General features: G+C 38.2%; 1 protein-coding gene across 1 annotated transcript in view; it reads right to left on the bottom strand.

Moving 5' to 3' along the window:
* The window catches only part of LOC109398302 (protein phosphatase 1 regulatory subunit 14B), a 145,411-nt gene that overhangs the window by 99,186 nt on the left and 21,534 nt on the right, over positions 1–24,691 (bottom strand). The window contains exon 2 of the mRNA XM_029864299.2: positions 1,355–2,013. The gene's annotated coding sequence lies outside the window, so the exon portion shown is untranslated. The remainder of the gene's footprint in view (positions 1–1,354; positions 2,014–24,691) is intronic.

The following is a 24,691-nucleotide window of genomic DNA, read 5'->3' as shown; positions in this document are numbered from 1 at the left end:
CCTACAAGATACTCTCTCAAATTTTATGCCGCCGTCTATCGCCGATTGCAAGAGAGTTCGTGGGGCAATATCAGGCTGGATTTATGGGTGAACGCGCTACAACGGACCAGATGTTCGCCATCCGCCAGGTGTTGCAGAAATGCCGCGAATACAACGTGCCCACACATCACTTGTTCATCGATTTCAAATCGACGTATGATACAATCGATCGAGAACAGCTATGGCAGATTATGCGCGAATACGGATTCCCGGATAAACTGATACGGTTGATCAAGGCGACGATGGATCGAGTGATGTGCGTAGTCCGAGTATCAGGGACACTCGAGTTCCTTCGAATCTCGCAGAGGGTTACGGCAAGGTGATGGTCTTTCGTGCTTACTGTTCAACATTGCTTTGGAGGGTGTAATAAGAAGAGCGGGGATAAACACGAGTGGGACGATTTTCACGAAGTCCGTTCAGCTGCTTGGTTCGCCGATGATATTGATATTATTGCTCGTAAATTTGAGACGATGGCGGAAACGTACATCCAGCTAAAGAGTGAAGCCAGGCGAATCGGATTAGTCATTAATGTGTCGAAGACAAAATACATGATGGCAAAGGGCTCCAGGGAGGAATCACCGCGCCCGCCACCCCGAATTTATATCCACGGTGATGAAATCGAGGCGGTTGAAGAATTCGTGTACTTGGGCTCACTGGTGACCGCCGACAACGACACCAGCAGAGAAATTCAGAGGCGCATAGTGGCAGGAAATCGTTCTTACTTTGGACTCCGCAGAACTCTACGATCGAATAAAGTTCGACGTAACACGAAGTTAACCATCTACAAAACGCTGATTAGACCGGTCGTCCTCTATGGGCACGAAACATGGACCCTACGTCCAGAGGACCAACACGCCCTTGGAGTTTTCGAACGGAAGGTGTTGCGTACCATCTACGGCGGAGTGCAGATGGAAGACGGGACTTGGAGAAGGCGAATGAACCACGAGCTGCATCAGCTGCTGGGAGAACCAACCATCGTCCATACCGCGAAAATCGGGAGGCTACGGTGGGCGGGTCACGTCATCAGGATGCCGGATAGCAACCCGACTAAAATGGTTCTCGAGAGTCATCCGGCCGGTACAAGAAGACGTGGAGTGCAGCGAGCTAGGTGGGTCAACCAAGTGGAGGACGATCTGCGGACCCTACGCAGAATGCGGAACTGGAGACAAACAGCCATGGACCGAGTGGAATGGAGGCGGCTACTATGTACAGCAGAGGCCACCCCGGCCTGAGCCTGACCGGTAAGGTAAGTTATTTATTTATAACTTTTTTTTATATATCAATACATTGTATTTTATATTCCCTAATAGCTTACCTGATCAATCCTCGTAAGACCGACACAATCGGCTTCGTTTCCTGCCTGATGATGTAAGTCCAATCAATGCCAGATGTCGATGCCCGTATTTCACTCACTCGAGCAAACACCGAAGCGCCAAAAACACAAACCACGTGTTAGAAAAACGAAAACCTCCCAAATAGAGTGAAAACCTATCCCGCACTGCTGGGCTTGGCTGGGTTCGCCTTTTTCCTGCTCCCAAACCGTACGTAGGTCGTGGGTTTTAATTAAAACTTTTCCAATTTTCTGTGTTCACACTTTTCACCTAAAAGCTGAAAAATTTAGCTCACGTTGCTTTGGTTGAACGTCGTCGTGTTACTTTCACCTCCGCTACCTTCCCACCTTCTCACATGGGGAAACTATTTTCTTTTTCTATTCGGCACGCCGCACTCACTACCGGAGGGAACCACTTAGGCGGTGACTATTTTTTTTTGTTATCCAAAGGCAAGAGAATTTGATACTTTTAGTATACTTTTCTTCTTTTTCTCAGGTTACACACATTCACACTAATGGGTACACTATGGACAGGTGCAATTTGTATTCGGAGCGTTGGGCAAACTTTTCCGCTACTTTCCGAGCGGTTTCGCTGAATAAGAAACGAAGACTTCCAAAGACTGTCAGCACGTGTTTAAAAAGTTCTGAAAAGAGATTAAAATAAGACCTATTAGTTTTATTCGAGAACAGTGAGTTGTTGGTAGATTTCAATTGAATTAACAGTTATATCAACCATAAAAAATTCAGACGAGTTTAAAATAGCTTCGATTCGATTTCAATTCGATTTCGATTCGATTTCGGTTCGATTTCGATTCGATTTCGATTCGATTTCGATTCGATTTCGATTCGATTTCGATTCGATTTCGATTCGATTTCGATTCGATTTCGATTCGATTTCGATTCGATTTCGATTCGATTTCGATTCGATTTCGATTCGATTTCGATTCGATTTCGATTCGATTTCGATTCGATTTCGATTCGATTTCGATTCGATTTCGATTCGATTTCGATTCGATTTCGATTCGATTTCGATTCGATTTCGATTCGATTTCGATTCGATTTCGATTCGATTTCGATTCGATTTCGATTCGATTTCGATTCGATTTCGATTCGATTTCGATTCGATTTCGATTCGATTTCGATTCGATTTCGATTCGATTTCGATTCGATTTCGATTCGATTTCGATTTCGATTCGATTTCGATTCGATTTCGATTCGATTTCGATTCGATTTCGATTCGATTTCGATTCGATTTCGATTCGATTTCGATTCGATTTCGATTCGATTTCGATTCGATTTCGATTCGATTTCGATTCGATTTCGATTCGATTTCGATTCGATTTCGATTCGATTTCGATTCGATTTCGATTCGATTTCGATTCGATTTCGATTCGATTTCGATTCGATTTCGATTCGATTTCGATTCGATTTCGATTCGATTTCGATTCGATTTCGATTCGATTTCGATTCGATTTCGATTCGATTTCGATTCGATTTCGATTCGATTTCGATTCGATTTCGATTCGATTTCGATTCGATTTCGATTCGATTTCGATTCGATTTCGATTCGATTTCGATTCGATTTCGATTCGATTTCGATTCGATTTCGATTCGATTTCGATTCGATTTCGATTCGATTTCGATTCGATTTCGATTCGATTTCGATTCGATTTCGATTCGATTTCGATTCGATTTCGATTCGATTTCGATTCGATTTCGATTCGATTTCGATTCGATTTCGATTCGATTTCGATTCGATTTCGATTCGATTTCGATTCGATTTCGATTCGATTTCGATTCGATTTCGATTCGATTTCGATTCGATTTCGATTCGATTTCGATTCGATTTCGATTCGATTTCGATTCGATTTCGATTCGATTTCGATTCGATTTCGATTCGATTTCGATTCGATTTCGATTCGATTTCGATTCGATTTCGATTCGATTTCGATTCGATTTCGATTCGATTTCGATTCGATTTCGATTCGATTTCGATTCGATTTCGATTCGATTTCGATTCGATTTCGATTCGATTTCGATTCGATTTCGATTCGATTTCGATTCGATTTCGATTCGATTTCGATTCGATTTCGATTCGATTTCGATTCGATTTCGATTCGATTTCGATTCGATTTCGATTCGATTTCGATTCGATTTCGATTCGATTTCGATTCGATTTCGATTCGATTTCGATTCGATTTCGATTCGATTTCGATTCGATTTCGATTCGATTTCGATTCGATTTCGATTCGATTTCGATTCGATTTCGATTCGATTTCGATTCGATTTCGATTCGATTTCGATTTCGATTCGATTTCGATTCGATTTCGATTCGATTTCGATTCGATTTCGATTCGATTTCGATTCGATTTCGATTCGATTTCGATTCGATTTCGATTCGATTTCGATTCGATTTCGATTCGATTTCGATTCGATTTCGATTCGATTTCGATTCGATTTCGATTCGATTTCGATTCGATTTCGATTCGATTTCGATTCGATTTCGATTCGATTTCGATTCGATTTCGATTCGATTTCGATTCGATTTCGATTCGATTTCGATTCGATTTCGATTCGATTTCGATTCGATTTCGATTCGATTTCGATTCGATTTCGATTCGATTTCGATTCGATTTCGATTCGATTTCGATTCGATTTCGATTCGATTTCGATTCGATTTCGATTCGATTTCGATTCGATTTCGATTCGATTTCGATTCGATTTCGATTCGATTTCGATTCGATTTCGATTCGATTTCGATTCGATTTCGATTCGATTCCGATTCGATTTCGATTCGATTTCGATTCGATTTCGATTCGATTTCGATTCGATTTCGATTCGATTTCGATTCGATTTCGATTCGATTTCGATTCGATTTCGATTCGATTTCGATTCGATTTCGATTCGATTTCGATTCGATTTCGATTCGATTTCGATTCGATTTCGATTCGATTTCGATTCGATTTCGATTCGATTTCGATTCGATTTCGATTCGATTTCGATTCGATTTCGATTCGATTTCGATTCGATTTCGATTCGATTTCAATTCGATTTCGATTCGATTTCGATTCGATTTCGATTCGATTTCGATTCGATTTCGATTCGATTTCGATTCGATTTCGATTCGATTTCGATTCGATTTCGATTCGATTTCGATTCGATTTCGATTCGATTTCGATTCGATTTCGATTCGATTTCGATTCGATTTCGATTCGATTTCGATTCGATTTCGATTCGATTTCGATTCGATTTCGATTCGATTTCGATTCGATTTCGATTCGATTTCGATTCGATTTCGATTCGATTTCGATTCGATTTCGATTCGATTTCGATTCGATTTCGATTCGATTTCGATTCGATTTCGATTCGATTTCGATTCGATTTCGATTTCGATTCGATTTCGATTCGATTTCGATTCGATTTCGATTCGATTTAGATTCGATTTCGATTCGATTTCGATTCGATTTCGATTCGATTTCGATTCGATTCCGATTCGATTTCGATTCGATTTCGATTCGATTTCGATTCGATTTCGATTCGATTTCGATTCGATTTCGATTCGATTTCGATTCGATTTCGATTCGATTTCGATTCGATTTCGATTCGATTTCGATTCGATTTCGATTCGATTTCGATTCGATTTCGATTCGATTTCGATTCGATTTCGATTCGATTTCGATTCGATTTCGATTCGATTTCGATTCGATTTCGATTCGATTTCGATTCGATTTCGATTCGATTTCGATTCGATTTCGATTCGATTTCGATTCGATTTCGATTCGATTTCGATTCGATTTCGATTCGATTTCGATTCGATTTCGATTCGATTTCGATTCGATTTCGATTCGATTTCGATTCGATTTCGATTCGATTTCGATTCGATTTCGATTCGATTTCGATTCGATTTCGATTCGATTTCGATTCGATTTCGATTCGATTTCGATTCGATTTCGATTCGATTTCGATTCGATTTCGATTCGATTTCGATTCGATTTCGATTCGATTTCGATTCGATTTCGATTCGATTTCGATTCGATTTCGATTCGATTTCGATTCGATTTCGATTCGATTTCGATTCGATTTCGATTCGATTTCGATTCGATTTCGATTCGATTTCGATTCGATTTCGATTCGATTTCGATTCGATTTCGATTCGATTTCGATTCGATTTCGATTCGATTTCGATTCGATTTCGATTCGATTTCGATTCGATTTCGATTCGATTTCGATTCGATTTCGATTCGATTTCGATTCGATTTCGATTCGATTTCGATTCGATTTCGATTCGATTTCGATTCGATTTCGATTCGATTTCGATTCGATTTCGATTCGATTTCGATTCGATTTCGATTCGATTTCGATTCGATTTCGATTCGATTTCGATTCGATTTCGATTCGATTTCGATTCGATTTCGATTCGATTTCGATTCGATTTCGATTCGATTTCGATTCGATTTCGATTCGATTTCGATTCGATTTCGATTCGATTTCGATTCGATTTCGATTCGATTTCGATTCGATTTCGATTCGATTTCGATTCGATTTCGATTCGATTTAGATTCGATTTCGATTCGATTTCGATTCGATTTCGATTCGATTTCGATTCGATTTCGATTCGATTTCGATTCGATTTCGATTCGATTTCGATTCGATTTCGATTCGATTTCGATTCGATTTCGATTCGATTTCGATTTCGATTCGATTTCGATTCGATTTCGATTCGATTTCGATTCGATTTAGATTCGATTTCGATTCGATTTCGATTCGATTTCGATTCGATTTCGATTCGATTCCGATTCGATTTCGATTCGATTTCGATTCGATTTCGATTCGATTTCGATTCGATTTCGATTCGATTTCGATTCGATTTCGATTCGATTTCGATTCGATTTCGATTCGATTTCGATTCGATTTCGATTCGATTTCGATTCGATTTCGATTCGATTTCGATTCGATTTCGATTCGATTTCGATTCGATTTCGATTCGATTTCGATTCGATTTCGATTCGATTTCGATTCGATTTCGATTCGATTTCGATTCGATTTCGATTCGATTTCGATTCGATTTCGATTCGATTTCGATTCGATTTCGATTCGATTTCGATTCGATTTCGATTCGATTTCGATTCGATTTCGATTCGATTTCGATTCGATTTCGATTCGATTTCGATTCGATTTCGATTCGATTTCGATTCGATTTCGATTCGATTTCGATTCGATTTCGATTCGATTTCGATTCGATTTCGATTCGATTTCGATTCGATTTCGATTCGATTTCGATTCGATTTCGATTCGATTTCGATTCGATTTCGATTCGATTTCGATTCGATTTCGATTCGATTTCGATTCGATTTCGATTCGATTTCGATTCGATTTCGATTCGATTTCGATTCGATTTCGATTCGATTTCGATTCGATTTCGATTCGATTTCGATTCGATTTCGATTCGATTTCGATTCGATTTCGATTCGATTTCGATTCGATTTCGATTCGATTTCGATTCGATTTCGATTCGATTCCGATTCGATTTCGATTCGATTTCGATTCGATTTCGATTCGATTTCGATTTGATTTCGATTCGATTTCGATTCGATTTCGATTCTATTTCGATTCTATTTCGATTCGATTTCGATTTCGATTCGATTTCGATTCGATTTCGATTCGATTTCGATTCGATTTCGATTCGATTTCGATTCGATTTCGATTCGATTTCAATTCGATTTCGATTCGATTTCGATTCGATTTCGATTCGATTTCGATTCGATTTCGATTCGATTTCGATTCGATTTCGATTCGATTTCGATTCGATTTCGATTCGATTTCGATTCGATTTCGATTCGATTTCGATTCGATTTCGATTCGATTTCGATTCGATTTCGATTCGATTTCGATTCGATTTCGATTCGATTTCGATTCGATTTCGATTCGATTTCGATTCGATTTCGATTCGATTTCGATTCGATTTCGATTCGATTTCGATTCGATTTCGATTCGATTTCGATTCGATTTCGATTCGATTTCGATTCGATTTCGATTCGATTTCGATTCGATTTCGATTCGATTTCGATTCGATTTCGATTCGATTTCGATTCGATTTCGATTCGATTTCGATTCGATTTCGATTCGATTTCGATTCGATTTCGATTCGATTTCGATTCGATTTCGATTCGATTTCGATTCGATTTCGATTCGATTTCGATTCGATTTCGATTCGATTTCGATTCGATTTCGATTCGATTTCGATTCGATTTCGATTCGATTTCGATTCGATTTCGATTCGATTTCGATTCGATTTCGATTCGATTTCGATTCGATTTCGATTCGATTTCGATTCGATTTCGATTTGATTTCGATTCGATTTCGATTCTATTTCGATTCTATTACGATTCGATTTCGATTTCGATTCGATTTCGATTCGATTTCGATTCGATTTCGACTCGATTTCGATTCGATTTCGATTCGATTTCGATTCGATTTCGATTCGATTTCGATTCGATTTCGATTTCGATTCGATTTCGATTCGATTTCGATTCGATTTCGATTCGATTTCGATTCGATTTCGATTCGATTTCGATTCGATTTCGATTCGATTTCGATTCGATTTCGATTCGATTTCGATTCGATTTCGATTCGATTTCGATTCGATTTCGATTCGATTTCGATTCGATTTCGATTCGATTTCGATTCGATTTCGATTCGATTTCGATTCGATTTCGATTCGATTTCGATTCGATTTCGATTCGATTTCGATTCGATTTCGATTCGATTTCGATTCGATTTCGATTCGATTTCGATTCGATTTCGATTCGATTTCGATTCGATTTCGATTCGATTTCGATTCGATTTCGATTCGATTTCGATTCGATTTCGATTCGATTTCGATTCGATTTCGATTCGATTTCGATTCGATTTCGATTCGATTTCGATTCGATTTCGATTCGATTTCGATTCGATTTCGATTCGATTTCGATTCGATTTCGATTCGATTTCGATTCGATTTCGATTCGATTTCGATTCGATTTCGATTCGATTTCGATTCGATTTCGATTCGATTTCGATTCGATTTCGATTCGATTTCGATTCGATTTCGATTCGATTTCGATTCGATTTCGATTCGATTTCGATTCGATTTCGATTCGATTTCGATTCGATTTCGATTCGATTTCGATTCGATTTCGATTCGATTTCGATTCGATTTCGATTCGATTTCGATTCGATTTCGATTCGATTTCGATTCGATTTCGATTCGATTTCGATTCGATTTCGATTCGATTTCGATTCGATTTCGATTCGATTTCGATTCGATTTCGATTCGATTTCGATTCGATTTCGATTCGATTTCGATTCGATTTCGATTCGATTTCGATTCGATTTCGATTCGATTTCGATTCGATTTCGATTCGATTTCGATTCGATTTCGATTCGATTTCGATTCGATTTCGATTCGATTTCGATTCGATTTCGATTCGATTTCGATTCGATTTCGATTCGATTTCGATTCGATTTCGATTCGATTTCGATTCGATTTCGATTCGATTTCGATTCGATTTCGATTCGATTTCGATTCGATTTCGATTCGATTTCGATTCGATTTCGATTCGATTTCGATTCGATTTCGATTCGATTTCGATTCGATTTCGATTCGATTTCGATTCGATTTCGATTCGATTTCGATTCGATTTCGATTCGATTTCGATTCGATTTCGATTCGATTTCGATTCGATTTCGATTCGATTTCGATTCGATTTCGATTCGATTTCGATTCGATTTCGATTCGATTTCGATTCGATTTCGATTCGATTTCGATTCGATTTCGATTCGATTTCGATTCGATTTCGATTCGATTTCGATTCGATTTCGATTCGATTTCGATTCGATTTCGATTCGATTTCGATTCGATTTCGATTCGATTTCGATTCGATTTCGATTCGATTTCGATTTGATTTCGATTCGATTTCGATTCGATTTCGATTCTATTTCGATTCTATTTCGATTCGATTTCGATTTCGATTCGATTTCGATTCGATTTCGATTCGATTTCGATTCGATTTCGATTCGATTTCGATTCGATTTCGATTCGATTTCGATTCGATTTCGATTCGATTTCGATTCGATTTCGATTCGATTTCGATTCGATTTCGATTCGATTTCGATTCGATTTCGATTCGATTTCGATTCGATTTCGATTCGATTTCGATTCGATTTCGATTCGATTTCGATTCGATTTCGATTCGATTTCGATTCGATTTCGATTCGATTTCGATTCGATTTCGATTCGATTTCGATTCGATTTCGATTCGATTTCGATTCGATTTCGATTCGATTAGATTTCGATTTCGATTCGATTTCGATTCGATTTCGATTCGATTTCGATTCGATTTCGATTCGATTTCGATTCGATTTCGATTCGATTTCGATTCGATTTCGATTCGATTTCGATTCGATTTCGATTCGATTTCGATTCGATTTCGATTCGATTTCGATTCGATTAGATTTCGATTTCGATTCGATTTCGATTCGATTTCGATTCGATTTCGATTCGATTTCGATTCGATTTCGATTCGATTTCGATTCGATTTCGATTCGATTTCGATTCGATTTCGATTCGATTTCGATTCGATTTCGATTCGATTTCGATTCGATTTCGATTCGATTTCGATTCGATTTCGATTCGATTTCGATTCGATTTCGATTCGATTTCGATTCGATTTCGATTCGATTTCGATTCGATTTCGATTCGATTTCGATTCGATTTCGATTCGATTTCGATTCGATTTCGATTCGATTTCGATTCGATTTCGATTCGATTTCGATTCGATTTCGATTCGATTTCGATTCGATTTCGATTCGATTTCGATTCGATTTCGATTCGATTTCGATTCGATTTCGATTCGATTTCGATTCGATTTCGATTCGATTTCGATTCGATTTCGATTCGATTTCGATTTGATTTCGATTCGATTTCGATTCTATTTCGATTCGATTTCGATTCGATTTCGATTTGATTTCGATTCGATTTCGATTCGATTTCGATTCGATTTCGATTCGATTTCGATTCGATTTCGATTCGATTTCGATTCGATTTCGATTCGATTTCGATTCGATTTCGATTCGATTTCGATTCGATTTCGATTCGATTTCGATTCGATTTCGATTCGATTTCGATTCGATTTCGATTAGATTTCGATTTCGATTCGATTCGATTTCGATTCGATTTCGATTCGATTTCGATTCGATTTCGATTCGATTTCGATTCGATTTCGATTCGATTTCGATTCGATTTCGATTCGATTTCGATTCGATTTCGATTCGATTTCGATTCGATTTCGATTCGATTTCGATTCGATTTCGATTCGATTTCGATTCGATTTCGATTCGATTTCGATTCGATTTCGATTCGATTTCGATTCGATTTCGATTCGATTTCGATTCGATTTCGATTCGATTTCGATTCGATTTCGATTCGATTCGATTTCGATTCGATTCGATTTCGATTCGATTTCGATTCGATTTCGATTCGATTTCGATTCGATTTCGATTCGATTTCGATTCGATTTCGATTCGATTTCGATTCGATTTCGATTCGATTTCGATTCGATTTCGATTCGATTTCGATTCGATTTCGATTCGATTTCGATTCGATTTCGATTCGATTTCGATTCGATTTCGATTCGATTTCGATTCGATTTCGATTCGATTTCGATTCGATTTCGATTCGATTTCGATTCGATTTCGATTCGATTTCGATTCGATTTCGATTCGATTTCGATTCGATTTCGATTCGATTTCGATTCGATTTCGATTCGATTTCGATTCGATTTCGATTCGATTTCGATTCGATTTCGATTCGATTTCGATTCGATTTCGATTCGATTTCGATTCGATTTCGATTCGATTTCGATTCGATTTCGATTCGATTTCGATTCGATTTCGATTCGATTTCGATTCGATTTCGATTCGATTTCGATTCGATTTCGATTCGATTTCGATTCGATTTCGATTCGATTTCGATTCGATTTCGATTTGATTTCGATTCGATTTCGATTCTATTTCGATTCTATTACGATTCGATTTCGATTTCGATTCGATTTCGATTCGATTTCGATTCGATTTCGACTCGATTTCGATTCGATTTCGATTCGATTTCGATTCGATTTCGATTCGATTTCGATTCGATTTCGATTTCGATTCGATTTCGATTCGATTTCGATTCGATTTCGATTCGATTTCGATTCGATTTCGATTCGATTTCGATTCGATTTCGATTCGATTTCGATTCGATTTCGATTCGATTTCGATTCGATTTCGATTCGATTTCGATTCGATTCCGATTCGATTTCGATTCGATTTCGATTCGATTTCGATTCGATTTCGATTCGATTTCGATTCGATTTCGATTCGATTTCGATTCGATTTCGATTCGATTTCGATTCGATTTCGATTCGATTTCGATTCGATTTCGATTCGATTTCGATTCGATTTCAATTCGATTTCGATTCGATTTCGATTCGATTTCGATTCGATTTCGATTCGATTTCGATTCGATTTCGATTCGATTTCGATTCGATTTCGATTCGATTTCGATTCGATTTCGATTCGATTTCGATTCGATTTCGATTCGATTTCGATTCGATTTCGATTCGATTTCGATTCGATTTCGATTCGATTTCGATTCGATTTCGATTCGATTTCGATTCGATTTCGATTCGATTTCGATTCGATTTCGATTCGATTTCGATTCGATTTCGATTCGATTTCGATTCGATTTCGATTCGATTTCGATTCGATTTCGATTCGATTTCGATTCGATTTCGATTCGATTTCGATTCGATTTCGATTCGATTTCGATTCGATTTCGATTCGATTTCGATTCGATTTCGATTCGATTTCGATTCGATTTCGATTCGATTTCGATTCGATTTCGATTCGATTTCGATTCGATTTCGATTCGATTTCGATTCGATTTCGATTCGATTTCGATTCGATTTCGATTCGATTTCGATTCGATTTCGATTCGATTTCGATTCGATTTCGATTCGATTTCGATTCGATTTCGATTTGATTTCGATTCGATTTCGATTCGATTTGATTTCGATTCGATTTCGATTCGATTTCGATTCGATTTCGATTCGATTTCGATTCGATTTCGATTCGATTTCGATTCGATTTCGATTCGATTTCGATTCGATTTCGATTCGATTTCGATTAGATTTCGATTTCGATTCGATTCGATTTCGATTCGATTTCGATTCGATTTCGATTCGATTTCGATTCGATTTCGATTCGATTTCGATTCGATTTCGATTCGATTTCGATTCGATTTCGATTCGATTTCGATTCGATTTCGATTCGATTTCGATTCGATTTCGATTCGATTTCGATTCGATTTCGATTCGATTTCGATTCGATTTCGATTCGATTTCGATTCGATTCGATTTCGATTTCGATTCGATTTCGATTCGATTTCGATTCGATTTCGATTCGATTTCGATTCGATTTCGATTCGATTTCGATTCGATTTCGATTAGATTTCGATTTCGATTCGATTCGATTTCGATTCGATTTCGATTCGATTTCGATTCGATTTCGATTCGATTTCGATTCGATTTCGATTCGATTTCGATTCGATTTCGATTCGATTTCGATTCGATTTCGATTCGATTTCGATTCGATTTCGATTCGATTTCGATTCGATTTCGATTCGATTTCGATTCGATTTCGATTCGATTTCGATTCGATTTCGATTCGATTTCGATTCGATTTCGATTCGATTTCGATTCGATTTCGATTCGATTTCGATTGGATTTCGATTCGATTTCGATTCGATTTCGATTCGATTTCGATTCGATTTCGATTCGATTTCGATTCGATTTCGATTCGATTTCGATTCGATTTCGATTCGATTTCGATTCGATTTCGATTCGATTTCGATTCGATTTCGATTCGATTTCGATTCGATTTCGATTCGATTTCGATTCGATTTCGATTCGATTTCGATTCGATTTCGATTCGATTTCGATTCGATTTCGATTCGATTTCGATTCGATTTCGATTGGATTTCGATTCGATTTCGATTGGATTTCGATTCGATTTCGATTCGATTTCGATTCGATTTCGATTCGATTTCGATTCGATTTCGATTCGATTTCGATTCGATTTCGATTCGATTTCGATTCGATTTCGATTCGATTTCGATTCGATTTCGATTCGATTTCGATTCGATTTCGATTCGATTTCGATTCGATTTCGATTCGATTTCGATTCGATTTCGATTCGATTTCGATTCGATTTCGATTCGATTTCGATTCGATTTCGATTCGATTTCGATTCGATTTCGATTCGATTTCGATTCGATTTCGATTCGATTTCGATTCGATTTCGATTCGATTTCGATTCGATTTCGATTCGATTTCGATTCGATTTCGATTCGATTTCGATTCGATTTCGATTCGATTTCGATTCGATTTCGATTCGATTTCGATTCGATTTCGATTCGATTTCGATTCGATTTCGATTCGATTTCGATTCGATTTCGATTCGATTTCGATTCGATTTCGATTCGATTTCGATTCGATTTCGATTCGATTTCGATTCGATTTCGATTCGATTTCGATTCGATTTCGATTCGATTTCGATTCGATTTCGATTCGATTTCGATTCGATTTCGATTCGATTTCGATTCGATTTCGATTCGATTTCGATTCGATTTCGATTCGATTTCGATTCGATTTCGATTCGATTTCGATTCGATTTCGATTCGATTTCGATTCGATTTCGATTCGATTTCGATTCGATTTCGATTCGATTTCGATTCGATTTCGATTCGATTTCGATTCGATTTCGATTCGATTTCGATTCGATTTCGATTCGATTTCGATTCGATTTCGATTCGATTTCGATTCGATTTCGATTCGATTTCGATTCGATTTCGATTCGATTTCGATTCGATTTCGATTCGATTTCGATTCGATTTCGATTCGATTTCGATTCGATTTCGATTCGATTTCGATTCGATTTCGATTCGATTTCGATTCGATTTCGATTCGATTTCGATTCGATTTCGATTCGATTTCGATTCGATTTCGATTGGATTTCGATTCGATTTCGATTGGATTTCGATTCGATTTCGATTCGATTTCGATTCGATTTCGATTCGATTTCGATTCGATTTCGATTCGATTTCGATTCGATTTCGATTCGATTTCGATTCGATTTCGATTCGATTTCGATTCGATTTCGATTCGATTTCGATTCGATTTCGATTCGATTTCGATTCGATTTCGATTCGATTTCGATTCGATTTCGATTCGATTTCGATTCGATTTCGATTCGATTTCGATTCGATTTCGATTCGATTTCGATTCGATTTCGATTCGATTTCGATTCGATTTCGATTCGATTTCGATTCGATTTCGATTCGATTTCGATTCGATTTCGATTCGATTTCGATTCGATTTCGATTCGATTTCGATTCGATTTCGATTCGATTTCGATTCGATTTCGATTCGATTTCGATTCGATTTCGATTCGATTTCGATTCGATTTCGATTCGATTTCGATTCGATTTCGATTCGATTTCGATTCGATTTCGATTCGATTTCGATTCGATTTCGATTCGATTTCGATTCGATTTCGATTCGATTTCGATTCGATTTCGATTCGATTTCGATTCGATTTCGATTCGATTTCGATTCGATTTCGATTCGATTTCGATTCGATTTCGATTCGATTTCGATTCGATTTCGATTCGATTTCGATTCGATTTCGATTCGATTTCGATTCGATTTCGATTCGATTTCGATTCGATTTCGATTCGATTTCGATTCGATTTCGATTCGATTTCGATTCGATTTCGATTCGATTTCGATTCGATTTCGATTCGATTTCGATTCGATTTCGATTCGATTTCGATTCGATTTCGATTCGATTTCGATTCGATTTCGATTCGATTTCGATTCGATTTCGATTCGATTTCGATTCGATTTCGATTCGATTTCGATTCGATTTCGATTCGATTTCGATTCGATTTCGATTCGATTTCGATTCGATTTCGATTCGATTTCGATTCGATTTCGATTCGATTTCGATTCGATTTCGATTCGATTTCGATTCGATTTCGATTCGATTTCGATTCGATTTCGATTCGATTTCGATTCGATTTCGATTCGATTTCGATTCGATTTCGATTCGATTTCGATTCGATTTCGATTCGATTTCGATTCGATTTCGATTCGATTTCGATTCGATTTCGATTCGATTTCGATTGGATTTCGATTCGATTTCGATTCGATTTCGATTCGATTTCGATTCGATTTCGATTCGATTTCGATTCGATTTCGATTCGATTTCGATTCGATTTCGATTCGATGTCGATCAGTCTTCCATGGAAGGCTGATCGAAATTTACATTTCTTCCTCAGTTTTCGTAATTTTACCGGATTTTAATCTGTTGTTCCCCATCCGCATCGGTACCCCACAAATTAGTAAAGCAAAAACGATGGCAGCGGATCTCCGCAACACGGAGCACAAAACTTACGGAAACAGCATAGTAAGCTATTACGGCAGCGGTGAATGACATTTATCAGCTTAGTTTAATCTTCTGCCGCTTCGCACGTTGGGAGTTGAAATCGGTGCTTCCATCGTTGCATTCGGCGAACTCGTAGAAAATCGAGTCATTTTTCATTACACTAACAAAGTTAGCCATGAAAATGTTTGACACTTCTCAGGTCATTTTAACAGACCCCACACATGCACGTATAAGACGGATCATATATTCTACTTCATCGATTTTGTTGCCGTCCTTTTCATGCTCATGTTACATTTGTCAATATGACCTGAGAGTTGTCAGTCAGGAAGTTTAGTGTTTAGGAACATTAAAAAAATGGCCATACTGCGGTCTAGCGAATATGGAGTCGTGGGTTCGAAAATGTTGATCGTTACGAGATCGTTACGTTAATCGTAACGGCGTTAATCGTTGATTAACGTTAACAACCCTGGTTCGAATTCCATCAGAATGCGATTTTTTTTTCACAAATTCATCTCTCAGTTTGTCAATTAGCAACATTCTGCGCCTTCTAATTTATTACAAGTTATTTCCGTACATTCTTATTGTATTTCACTAAAGATTTCTCTAATAATACCTCCTAGGATTTCTCTGGAAATTTCAACTATTCTCGAAATTCGTTTAGGGATCCCTCTTGAGGTTTCTATTGGGATTCGTTCAGCTGGAATTCTTTGAAGAAGGCCAAGAGAAGTTCCATGAGTAATACCATGATTAATTTCTACAGTAATCCATGAATAAAAAATCTAGAGGAATTCCTGGATGAGTCTTTTGAAAAACCCCTGGAGGAATCAAAGGCATTTCTGGAAGTATAGTAGGAGAACTGCCTAAAAGAATCCCAGCAAGAATGCCAGGAGAAATCCCTAGAGGGATTCCTGTAGGTATCACAATAAGAATTTCTGTAGGAATTCCTAGAAGGAATTCCTGAAAAATTCGAAGCAGCAGTAATCGCATATAAAATCCCAGGAGGAGTTCCTGTATGAAAGTCAAGATGAGTTCCTAGAGGAATCCAATGATAAATATTTGGAGAAAACCCAGGAAAGAATCCCTATAAGAACTCCGGGAGGTATTACAGTAACAGTTTCGGTAGGAGTCCTAGAAGGAATTGCTGGATGAACCACAGCAGGAATAGCTTGAGAAATCCAGCTGAAATTCCTGGAGGAATGCCAAGAAGGAGAATTCTCATGAGAAATTTATGAGAGAATCCATGGATAAAAAATCTTGGATAACATTTCCTGGAGGAATCACCGGAGAGCTTCTGCAGGAATTCCATAAGGAATTTCTGGAGGAATCTTTGGATAAAATCTCTGGAGGAATTCCTGGATGAGTTTTTGGGGAAATCTGTGGTAGAACAACCAAAGGAATTTCTGTAGGAATTTCAGGAAGATTGTCTATGGAAATATCCCAGCAAAAAATCAGGAGAAAGCTCTACAAGAATCCGTAGCATAATTTCTGAAGTACCACAGTTTGAATTTCTTGAGGAAGAATAGCTGGAAGAACCACAGTAATTGCTTAAGGAATCCCAGCTGGAATATCTGGAGGAATTCCTAGAATCCTGGTCGTATCATAGAAGTAATTTCTAAAGAAATCCTAAAATCAGGAATGCCGAGGGTATCCTAAGAAAAGTTCCTCTAACAAATGCCTGAAGGAATATCTACAGTTCTCCTTGAAAGAATCGGTAGAAATACACTGGAGGAATCCATGATAGAATCGCAGGAGGAATTTCTGAAGGAATCTCAGGAAGATTTCCCGAAAGTATTGCAGCAAACAAGTATGCCAGGAGAAATCCCTAGAAGTATTTCTGAAGGAGTCCTAATGGTAATTTCTTGAAGAATTCTAGCTGCAATTCATGGAAAAACCGAACCGAATATAAATTCTTAGAGAAATCCCCTGTTCCGGCCGCCAGCCGGGATGTTTTAGGACACCGCACCAGCAGAAAAGCATGTCTCAAGCTGAGGGCTCAAAAACTGCCCACAAGCCACAACTATCTCCCCCATCACTAAGCGTAAGCACTGAAGGTTTAAACCAATGTTTCCCAAACTTTTAGGAGGTATCGCCCCCTTAGAGCTTCAAAAAAATATTTTCGCCCCCCCTAGGTGAGATTTTTATTTTTTATATAGTAGAAGGCTGAAACTGTGCTTAGCTAAGGCTTTAAAAGTGTTACTGTGGCAAATCTAGCAGTGCCATTCAGTGTATCTAAATCTGTGTCACTCTCATTTTCATTAAATTGTTTTATAAATGCGTTCATTTTCCGCATTTGAAAAAAATATAGTGAATTTTAATCGTACTTGCAAAAATATTGAAATCGTGTTTATGCCTACTTCTCAAACCGTTGTTAATGGATCAATGAAGCTAACTTTTCTAGTGTTCACCGCATGTAAACAGAGGCGCCACCGTATATATGGCCATTAACATTGCGACAGCAGTGGAGTTAGGCTATGGCTACGGTGGCGCTCTCTGTTCAATCCATAGCGGCCGTTTAAGTTATTTTAGTGATCCATTCAACATTTATTAATCGAAATAGAACGAACTGTAAACACATATGAACACTCGATATTCCCAACCAGATGTTTTATCATTGTTCTTAAAAGGATTTTTTCAACAACTGAGAGTCAATGTTTGGTCACAAGTAGTCAAACAATACTGGTGGAGAGTTTGAAAAGCATAACAAACATATGTGATGTGAAAAAGTGCAACTCAGAAAAATATCGGTGTGTTGCCGAGGGCAGAAAATCTCGATAATAAAGAAACATAATAATAATAAATATCGGTGTATTTTCACATGTAGTAACGTTTCTCAAAATCCACATCCAGATTCAAATCAACGAGCTTCGTATAAATTTGAATGCTTTCTGTGTTTTAAATAAATTATCAAATAAGTAAATATGCAGCGTTCATGACTAGATTTAAATAGAATATCTAAATGGAATTTTACGCAGTATTTTTAAAATGTTTTCAAAAAAACTTCAGTAAAGTTTGGAATTCCTCCGAGAAGCTTCTCTGAAATATTTTCAAACACTGTGATACGAATTTCATCAGAAAAGTGTTCTGAAATTCGTCTGATATTCATGTTTTTGTTTGGAAATTCAATCAATAATTTATTTTTTATTTTTTTATTTTATTAAAAAGTGTAGCAGTCTTGTCTAGCAATTTTGTCAAAGAGTCCACATAAATACCTATAATACTGTGAAATTTAGTCAATGCTTATGTTTAATAGTCACAGCATTTTTATTATCCTAGTCAAAACTTGAACTGTAAGCCTGAATGTCAGGGAGTTTTCAGGATTCAGTTCACATTCTCGACTTTTAATTCAACACTTTTGATGTTTTCCAATCATTGAAAAAATCGCCCCCCTTTTTGGTATATTCGCCCCCCAATTTTGATTTCTCAAATTTTCGCCCCCCTGGGCCTTATTTTCGTCCCCAAGGGGGCGAATTCGCCCACTTTGGGAATCACTGGTTTAAACAATCAAGTTTACCAGACTTGGCATTTCATGTAGGGCAACAAAGCAATCCTATTGTGTAGAGATCAGCCGAATACATATTATTGTATGCATTGTTGTATTGTTCTCGATTTATTGTATGCAATTTATATAGGTAGACAGGGGAACAATAATGTATTTTGAAATATGAATAGGGTAGCGGGTATATACACGGCACAGAATTGTATTTGAATTCAGTTTGGAAAATAAACCGTTGAAGTAAAGTACCTCACTCGCGTTCCTTGTATCCGTCTCGAAACAGCCTCTCCATCCCCTTTGGAATTTCTGGAAGAACTTCTGGAGTAAGTCCTATATATATCCTTGAAGAAATATCTAGAAGAATTACCGAATGGATTTTTTTAATCCCAGGGAAATTTTCCTGTAATATTTCCGGAAGAACTGCCGTAGTAGAATTGGGTTTTTAAATTTAGAAAAATTCAATTATTTTATAATTTGAAACAATACAGCACCTTTTTCTGAGCCACTATGATTTTTTTCAGATTTTTAGAACTTTATTTTGATACCTAAAATCAATTTCAAAGAGAATTTCCAAAATCACCTTTTGACAGCTGAGCAACTGTTTGACAGCTGCGCCCAGTACAAAATCCGACGAGGGGTGATTCATGAAATCGCTCCCATACAAATTGATTTTTAAATAGGTTCCCGGACACCAAAGTTCATGAAAATTTGGATTTCGGCTCAGTTTGGCATGCAGATTCAGAATAACACCGCTAAAGAAGCCAATTCCTGAAGGTACCACAGTGAGACCTTTTGGAAGAGTTCTAAGAGAAATTACTGGAAGAATCGTAGCAGGAGATGCTTGAGGAATCCTAGCCACAACTCCCAGAGGAAGACCAATATAAGCTCCTGGAGGAATTCCATGAGAAATTTCTGAAAGAATCTCTGAATAAAACCTCTAAGAAATTCCTGGAAGAATCACCGGAGGAATTTCCGAAAGGATCCCAGGAAGATTGTCTTGAATGATTCCACCAGGAGCATTCTGTTGGTCCGACAATTATCTGGTGATTTTTCCGCTATAGGTGGCGCCAGTTACTAAGTAAAGTTTCAGAAGTCTCTATCTCCGAATAGAAAGCAGATAGAAATGTGTAGTCTTCCCCGAGCAGAGGAGAATAGCAAATTGATAACAAAAGAATCACATAACCTGTTTTTATATCATAATTTGTTATTGTTAACTTATCAAAATATTCCTTTTTAATATCATGTTTTGTTGGGCAATCTTATTTTGTTATGTTCAAGTTATTGGGATATATCTTTAAGATAACATTTAAACAATATATTTTATTGTAGAACAAGTTTAGTTATTATTCTACTATAGAGAATGTACAAATATGTGATGAACAATAATACAACAGTAATAAGTTATAATTACCTGTTATTAAGTTGTGATTGGTCTAACAAAACATGTTATTGAGTTAGTCTTCCAGGAACATTTTTTTGTTATGATATTTCTTATTTTGCGGCTTATGACAGACAAGTTTATAACATAATATGTTATGCAAATAACATAAAAAATACTGGTTTTATTATACAGTTATTAAGTCAAAATAACATATTTTAATATGCATTTGATATTGTCTTCTGCTCGTGTCGGCAAAGTTGTTCAGAAGGACAAGAGCATTCTGTTGATCAGACTATTAGCTGGTGATTTTTCCGCTAGGTGGCGCCAATTATCAAGTAAAGTTTTAGACGGCTTTATCTCCGAATCGAAAGCACATAGAAATTTGTAGTCTTCGGCAAAGTTGTTCAGATGGACAAGAGCATTCTGTTGATACGACAATTAGCTGGTTATTTTTCCGCTATAGGTGGCGCCAGTTATCAAGTAAAGTTTCAGACGTCTCTATCTCCGAATTGAAAGCACATAGAAATGTGCAGTCTTCGGCAAAGTGGTTCTGAAAAACAAGTGCATTCTGTTGATCCGCCAATTAGTTGGTAACTTTGACGCTTGATGTCGCAAGTCACCAAGTAAAGTTCTAGACTTGTATATCTCGGGATTCAAATCAGATGGAAAAGTGTTGGCAAAGTTACTGAGAAGCATAAGAACATTCTGTTAATTAACCAATTAGTTAGTGATTTTGCCGCTAGGTGGCGCCAATTGTCAAGTAAAGTTTCATATGTCTCTATCTCCAGATTGAAAGTAGATGGAAAAGTGTCGTCTTTTGAAAAGTTGTTTAGAAGGATAAGAACATCCTGTTGATTCATCAATTGGTTGGTGATTTTGACGATAGGTGAAGCTAATCACCAAGTAAATTTTTAGACTTCTCTTTCTCGAGATCCAAACAGATAGAAAAGTGTTGTCTTCTAGAAAGTTGTTCAAAAGGATAAGAACATTCTGTTGATTTGCCAAGTAGTTGATGGTTTCACCGCTAGCTGGCACTTTTTGTATGTATTTTTTTAAGTTCAATTCTTATGTAATGAAGTTTAATAAATATAGAGGGAAAATTTGTTTTATTGTTCTCTTTTGTTTTAAATTCAGTGATGCTCGATGACAATCAAAACAAAAAAATAACAGAGTTCCCAAGGTGCGCAAGCTAGTGTAAGGTGACCAGTTTGTCGAATCAAAACGTTACCCCGGTGGTTTGACAACAGTGTGGGAAATCGGTCTCCTCGTGTCAGTTTTCAACGTAGATTTAAAATACCAGGATACCCTGATTGTAGTCTCGCAATTACGATTAAAGTCCTGAACTGCTAAGTATTGCACAGCAAATTAATTGTGTCGACCCCTTCCAGTTGCTCGCCTCCTGGTTTTACTCAGTCAACTCAACTTATTGCCCCTTTATGTGCCAATTACATTTACCCCAGGTAAGAATAAAGTTCTTCCATTACGCCATTTAGTGTGGAAAGGTGGAAGAACAGTGCTTGCAAAACTGCCGAAATTCTGCAAAGTGACGTAAGCGACATTGATAGTGTTTGCCCATTTTTTGGTTATATTGCATAAAACTCTAGCTCGTTCTCTAAGTTTCCTTCCATAGATGATGGAATACGACTAGATCTTGCATTCTAATATAGCAGGCATACCACAGTGTTATTTTTACATCAGATATTAAATATAATGTACCAAGAAATATCGACATTTTGAATGGCGCTTACGTCACTTTGCAGAATTGCGGCAGAAAATTACCCAAGCGTAACCGAACCGGTTAGTCGACGATGGTTTCCATGCACGGTTCCCGCAGTAAGCCAGGGGCATTCCACCGAAACTATGGAAATGAACTTCACCGCGCGACCAAGCGCAAGCAAGCAAGCGTGCCAATCAACGGAACGAAGCAGGCGGGAAACTTTGCTCCACTCGGAGGAGGAACCCGCCACGAGAGCCTTTCTTTTCCACACAATCCGGACGCGGATCATGCAAAAAAAAGAAACCGGCCAGTGCAAGAATGTTTTCCAGTTATGCCGTGAAATAAGGCCTATCCACGAAGCCGCCCGCCATGGTCGCTGAAGACTGTGGCATGGCGAAGTGGCTGACGATGGCAACGACTTGTTGGCGTGCTAAATTTATTTGCATGCACGATATTTTTTTCTCTGTCGACTCTTTTCTGGTTGAATCCAAGGATCCAAGGCTCCTTTGATGGTGTTCCCATGGAGACGGTTGCTTGCTGCTGCATCTGCTTATCTCCAGCAGACCTCGAATGCGAATGACCTTGAAGTGGAGTGCTTGATGGCCACGCCACGCCGTGTGTAGATTGCTGTGTTAGATTCACCACCCCGAAGAATGTGTGAGAAATTCTTTCAAGTGAACGGAAACTTGCCGCTGGCTGATGCGCTATCAATCGATAAAGTGTGCCTGCTTCTTATTTGGTTTCCAGGTTTCGAAATCGTCGTCATTCAGCAATCTTTTCCCAATTAGCCCACTTTAACACCAACGACGACGAGCGGCGAGTGCCGCCGGACGCTCGATATCGCTGCTCTGGAGAAATAAAAACGATGATAACGTATCAGAGCGATCTGCACGGGATTTCAATTAGTCATCGAGGAATTTGAGTCGCATTAGGGTGGCTCTTCTTCCCGTTTTCCTTTATGTATTTAGACGAAAGGTATTCTGGTATATAGACGTTTGATAAATAGATAAACTAAAATTCTGATACTATTCTTCAAATTATGTACGATGCTATGATTTCTAGCTGGACGTAGATAAATCTTGGATTTCACAAAAATTTTGAAAATATTTTAAAGATACTTTTTGAAATGCATTCCAGGATTTCTCAAAAGATACCTTTCGATTTTTTTCAGGACATATTTCTGAGTATTCCACCTTAAATTCCTCTCAAAAGTTTACCAGATTTTAAAATTTCTACAGGACTTTTCTCATAAAGTTCTTTCTGCAATTACTTTCAGTGTTTCACTTGACTGTTGCAGCTTACCCTCTCGAGGGATTTCGCTGTTGGCTTACCCTCTCGGGGGACTTCGCTTCACTGTTGCAGCTTACCCTATCGGGGGAATTCGCTATACTGTTGCAGCTTACTTTTTCAGGGGAATTCACTGTTTGCTTACCCTCTCGGGGGAATTCGCTTTACTGTTGCAGCTTACCCTCTCGGGGGAATTCGCTATACTGTTGCAGCTTACTTTTTCGGGGGAATGCACTGTTTGCTTACCCTCTCGGGGGAATTCGCTTTACTGTTGCAGCTTACCCTCTCGGGGGAATTTGCTTTATTGTTGCAGCTTACCCTCTCGGGGGAATTCACTGTTAGCTTACCCTCTCGGGGGAATTCGCTTTACTGTTGCAGCTTATCCTCTCGGGGGAATTCGCTTTACTGTTGCAGCATACCCTCTCGGGAGAATTCGTTTTACTGTTGCAGCTTACCCTCTCGGGGGAATTCGCTTTACTGTTGCAGCATACCCTTTCGGGGGAATTCGGTGTTAGCTTACCCTCTCGGGGGAATTCGCTTTACTGTTGCAGCTTTCCCTCTCGGGGGAATTCGCTGTTAGCTTACCCTCTCGGGGGAATTCGCTATACTGTTGCAGCTTACCCTCTCGGGGGAATTCGCTGTTAGCTTACCCTCTCGGGGGAAATCGCTTTACTGTTGCAGCTTACCCTCTCGGGGGAATTTGCTGTTAGCCAATTATTTTATTTCTGCCATTCTTCTTCGGTAATGACAACTAATAACGCCTTGAATCAAACTTCATACACAACACATATATACAAGTTCAAAAAAAAACAATGGAGGACCTTTTCAATGTGTTGCTTATACATCGAATGTACCAACCCCATTTCATCCAACGAGCCATCCGATCTTACACCTACAAACCACCGAAAACTAAAAGAA

The sequence above is a fragment of the Aedes albopictus genome, chromosome 2, assembly GCF_035046485.1.
Source record: "Aedes albopictus strain Foshan chromosome 2, AalbF5, whole genome shotgun sequence".
NCBI lineage: Eukaryota > Metazoa > Arthropoda > Insecta > Diptera > Culicidae > Aedes > Aedes albopictus.
This window is presented reverse-complemented; position numbering and strand designations above follow the sequence as displayed.